Below are 5822 nucleotides of genomic sequence, written 5' to 3' on the forward strand. Positions count from 1 at the left end.
AAAAAGGTGACTGAAGATTTGTGGAACTCACACTTCTCAGCTTTTACGAACAGTTGATTCTCCAGTAATCTTTGGAGGACTGCTTTAACATGTTGGGTGTGTTGTGCCTCGTCTTTAGAGTAGATTAATATATCGTCTAGGTATACGAACACGAAGACTTGGAGGAAATCTCGTAGGACGTCGTTGACAAGGGCCTGAAAAACTGCTGGAGCGTTGGTCAAGCCAAAAGGCATGACCAGATATTCAAAATGTCCAAGGGGTGTCTTAAAAGCAGTTTTCCACTCGTCCCCCTTACGAATACGGACTAGGTGGTAGGCATTACGGAGGTCTAGTTTTGTGAATATTGTAGCACCTTGTAATTGTTCATAAACGGAGTCGATGAGAGGTAGTGGATATTTATTCTTAATAGTGATCTGATTCAGGCCCCGATAGTCTATACATGGACGAAGGGTTTTGTCCTTCTTTGCGACAAAAAAGAACCCAGCTCCAAGTGGAGACGTGGATGGGCGAATAATACCAGACTTAAGAGAGTCTTTGATATAGTCCTTCATGGAGGCTCTCTCAGGACCAGATATGTTATACAATCTACTAGCGGGTAGAGGAGCTCCAGCCAGCAAATCGATCGCACAATCGTAGTGTCTGTGACGTGGCAAAGATAAGGCTAGTTGTTTGCTGAAAACCGGTGCTAAGGAATGGTAGAGAATAGGGATTTTGGAAAAGTCAATCTCCTCTTTTTTCACTGGAGGAGGAGAACTGGGAGAAATGGCGGAACGGAGGCATTTTAATGAACATTCCTCTCCCCATCTTTCAATCCTGTTTTCAGCCCAGTTAATGTGGGGGTTGTGAATCCTTAACCAAGGGTATCCCAATATGAGTTATGATGTGGGAGAATCAAACACAAAGAACTCACCCATCTCTCTGTGATTTCCTGAGACCACAAAATTTATTTTTACTGTCTTAGATGAAATAGAAGAGATGTTTTGTCCAGTTATAGCGGTGACGGATATGGGTGGATCCAACCTTGTTGTGGGAATCTGTAATTCCTCCACGAGGTCCCTGCTGATGAGGCTCTGTTCAGCGCCCGAGTCGATTAGTGCCTGCACAGGGTGATTTTCAGAGGTTAGACAGAGAATAACAGGTAGGGTAAAGTTCTTAGGAGAAAAAGAAGTATTGCCCACCAGTATCTCCTTACTTACTGGCAGGCGTTGGCTTTTACCCGTAACCTGCATGTCTTAATTGTGTGACCTTGTCCTCCACAGTACATACATGCCTTCGCCTCATGACGTCGCTGTTGCTCTTCAGGAGAGAGTCGGGTCCTTCCGACCTGCATCGGCTCCTCTTCGGAAACCAGCTCGGGAGTAGAGAAGGCGGGGCTTCTGGAAGCGAGAGGCTCACGGGAGTTGAAGTCCGCCTCGAGCAGGTTCTCCCGAACACGGTTATCGATGCGTATAGCTAGAGCAATAACGTCATCTAAGAGGGAAGGGATCTCAACAGTAATCATCTTGTCCTTAATCTGGCGGTCAAGAGCCCTTATGAATGCACTGCAGAGCGCCCTCTCATCCCATCCGGACTCTTCGGCGAGGATGCGGAAGTGGATTGCGAACCTCGCCACCGTCTCTTTCCCTTGGCGTAAGGAAAATAATTTCTGAGCAGCTTCCTCCTGTTGGAGAGGGTGATCAAACACCTGGAGAAAGTTCTTTAAGAAAGTGGAATATGTCAAGTCTTCGACGGGGCGTCGGCGGAGGTGGGCTTGCGCCCGTTGTAGTGCCTCGCCCTTCAGAGCACTAACAATGTAAGTAATACGTGAAAAATCTGAGTCGTAGGTAACTGGGGCTCTTTTAAATGCAAGTTCGCACTGAAGAATAAAGCCCCCACACTTTCGTGTATTACCTTCAAAAAACTCGGAAGGTCGAACGTCTGGTTCTCTAGGAGAAGCTCTAACAGGTTTAGCCAATGGTTCGGAGGAGTGAAGCTGCGACGTCCTCCCCTTCTGTAGTGAAGCCACCATGCTCCCCAATTCCAGAAGGTTGTTTTGGGTGGTTTGCTGTTGAGCAATAATCTGCTGTAATGTTAAAGCGAGACTGTCAAAGTTTCCTTGTGGCCCTAACTGAGCCCTTACTTCCTCAGTCTTCCCTGGGGGGTCCATTGGCTGGGACATACTATCAGGATTGTACAACGTCGACCCCCAAAGTAGCAGACCAAGGAAGCAAGGACACGAGGCAGGTAAAAGGTAAGTGATATTTATTTACAGGTGAAGATAAAACTCGAACAGCTGTAAGGGAAGGGGAGAGACGGTGAATATATATCCTCTTGGTGGATGATGATGTGATTGTTAAATCAAGAATTGATCCTTACTTTGTTATTGTTGCAGGAGATGGTTGAGGAGGAGCAAAGAGTGGGATCCTGGGTGTGAGGAGGAATCCAGAGGAGAGTAGCAGGTTGACCCAGACAGAGTGGTGGATGTTGTAACTGGAGATGAGACATCAAGATCCACAGGAAGGAGTTCCAGTGGTGAGAGAAGCCCTAGAGAGGACCAGATGAACCAGGCCGTGGAAGGTCCGATTGGCAGAAGATGTCCCAGCACTGGAGAGGAGACTGGCAGCTGCTTAAGTAGGTGAGTCAGCAGTACTCCTCAGATTGGTGGCAGGTGTGACGAGTTGGGTGATTAGCTGTGGAGGGAAAGTGACAAACAGACACAAACAGACAGAGGGAAACCAGGAATCCCACAGTGACAGGGAATTGGAGCAATTCAATGCGGCGTGGCATGGAGGCAATCAGCCTGTGGCACTGCTGAGGTGTTATGGAGGCCCAGGATGCTTCGATAGCGGCCTTAAGCTCATCCAGAGTGTTGAAATATATAGAAGTTTCATTTTTATCATTACATTATGGAAAATAATGACCTTTATCACAATATGCTAATTTTTTGAGAAGGAACTGTATATAAAAAAAGAAAAAGAAAAAGCCAGGCATCATCTTCCCAGCTCCGAGCTCAGCTGGTGACTTGCAGAAGACCGTTGCCAGACCCCAGCCTCGTGTAATCATGAAGGCCTGACCCGCGCAGACAGGCGGACAGAAACGTGTCTGGGACGAACGGTGGAAGTGATTTTTAATAACATTTTACGTGTAAAAAACAAACTTATTTTTTTTAATCGCTTCAGAGATTTTTAAAGACATTTGATGTATAAAAACAAAGTATTAGTTTATTTAAAAATCGCCTCCACTGTCCCCAGACCGTCCAGTCCGCCTGACTGCCGGGCGGGATCGGGATTTGGCCTTCATGATTACACGAGGCCGGGGTCTGGCAAAGGCCTTCTGCGAGTCTTCAGCTCCAGCTTTGCGGTGACCAGCAGAGCTCTGAGCACGCAAGGCCGTGTTCCAGAACTCGAGCCTCCGAGTTAGCACAACGAATGATCTTACGCGGTGACCAGCAGAACTCGGAGCTGGGGAGATGACGCCCTGTCCGGCCTGGCGCTCCGAGGTTCCGGGGGGAGGACCGGGGTAGACCAGCAGAGCTCCATCCAGCTTGCTCTGAATTATGTCGTCGGCCACCAAGCACAAAAAAACACCAGCATGTCAGCATTAGACCAAGATGTTGTCATTATTGTTTTTAAAATCTTTAAAATAGGTCCAGCCTCTGCTCCAGTCCGAGAAATTGCAAATGGCGGATCATTGTTTTGAAAAATTTCCCCGACTCTGCCCCCGACCAATCAGTGACCGACAGTGTTCTGACGTCACGTTTTAGTACCTCTTCGTTCGGGTTAGAACCACAGAGCCAAGGGTCCTGAAAATAGTAACAGGTTCCAAGTATCGGTACTAATGGAAAAGCCTCAGAACCGGGCCAAATAGGGTCCAGTCAGCCCGTACGGGTACTAATGGAAAAGGGGCATTACTCTGCTCAACCTGTTTATTATTTGTAATTATTTTTTCTATCCTTAACATGTTTTTTTTTTTTATTTGGTCTTTCAGGTACACCTGGACCTATATCTGGACCTATGTTGGTGAAGATTCTCAGTCATCCAGGACATGATGAAATTGAGAAAGCTCCTCGGATGAGGAGCGAAACGTCTTCTGTTACAAATAAAGTCCAGTTGTTTTTGTATTGAACGCTTTTTGAATATATCTGGACCTACCATTTTGTGTTCGTCTGTCTCTCCTTCCTGTCCTCTCAAACCAGCCGGTCAAAGCAGATGGCCGCTTGTCCTGAGCCTGGTACTGCTGGAGGTTTCTTCCTTTTAAAAGGGAGTTTTTCCTTTTCACTGTTGCCACTGTGCTTGCTCAGGATGGGAGACTACAACGAAGCCAAGATTCAACTTGTCTGCTGGCCTCCTTAGAAAGAAAACTTTACTAATTGGCTTTTATGTATGTGAATGTTCCTGTAAAGTGCCCTGAGACAACTTTGTTGTGATTTGGCGCTATATAAACAAACTGAATTGAATTGATGTGTATTCACACGGCTGTGGCTGAGTGGTTAGAGCAGTCGTCCTCCAATGCAAGAGTTGGGAGTTTGAATCCACCAACAGTCACATGCCAAAGTGTCCATGGGCAAGACACTGAACCCCTCATCGCCTCCGATGTGTGTCCCATCGGTGTATAAATGTGACAAAGCTCTGATTAGTATCTTTAGAATGACTTGTTCAATTAGCTTTGTAGAGATCTAGTAGAGTGCTGTATGAATGGGTAAATAAGGCACAGATTGTAGTGTAAAGCGCTTTGAGTATCTTGATTAGATAGAAAAGTGCTATATAAGTACAGTCCATTTACCATTTACCATTTAAAATTCTCTTAAACTAAGGTGAGGTGCTTCTTGTGAGTTGCCTGGTCCGGTCTACAAAAGCGCAAAGAGGCAGAGCTCCTTCAAGAAATGGTGACCCCCGACAGTGATCGGTACCAGGTAAACAATTCAGACCCCTTGGACAGGTCGACTTGAACATCGAGAGGAAACGGCGCACCTCATCATCTCAGGTAAGCATAACCTGTTGGTCCATGACCTGAACTCTGCAAAATTTGGCCAGTAAACTGAATTTAAACCTCTTGATGTCTGAGGCGAACTGTCTGAAATTGATAAAGGAGATAGTAAAAAAAGTTTAGTCACCAAGGATAAAAGGTAAAAAGCCCAGAGGTAGCACTCCACTCGTTTCCCGATGAGGAACGAGAAACGCGGAAGGGCGGTTCTGCTAGCTGAGTCAACAAATGCTCGAGGATTTGGGCCCTCTTAAGTTTGAATTTCAGCTACTGATTATCACGGAGAAAAGTCCAACATCGTCGACTCGGTTCTGGTCCACTCAGCGACCGGTGTGGAGATGTTAGACGAAGCGGTCCGGCTTGGCGTCAACTCTGTTATCCACAATCCAGCCAAAATCCAGCTTTAACTAGTCATTAAGTTGTTGTTAGCTGAGCTTTTAGCCCAGAGGAAAGGAGCGGGCCAAGGCAGCACGCATGCGCATTAGGTGAAGGTACAAAATTCACAGCACCATCTAATGACCCGGCACGGTAAGTACAGCGGATTTGGGAGGGTGGGGGTTCCTCCAGATGCATGTAAACACAAAATCCGACCATGTCAACGCAAATCTTTTCTTCTAATTAACATACGAAAAAGCCTACGTTTCCCCCATCATGTCCGTGTAAATAGGGCCAAAGACGAAAAGGCGGGTTGAATCTCGCTGTCCTACATTCTACCAGGCTCCATTTAGATAAAGGGAGCTGGCTAACTAGCTTGCTTGCTATATGGTGGCTTACACTGCCCAATTCTACGGCAGCTGAACGGGGGGGTGCGAGAGGAAAAAATATAAAACAAACGCATTTTAAAATCCATTTATGGGCCT

This window comes from Nematolebias whitei, chromosome 10 (genome assembly GCF_014905685.2).
Source record: "Nematolebias whitei isolate Nwh7 chromosome 10, NemWhi1, whole genome shotgun sequence".
NCBI lineage: Eukaryota > Metazoa > Chordata > Actinopteri > Cyprinodontiformes > Rivulidae > Nematolebias > Nematolebias whitei.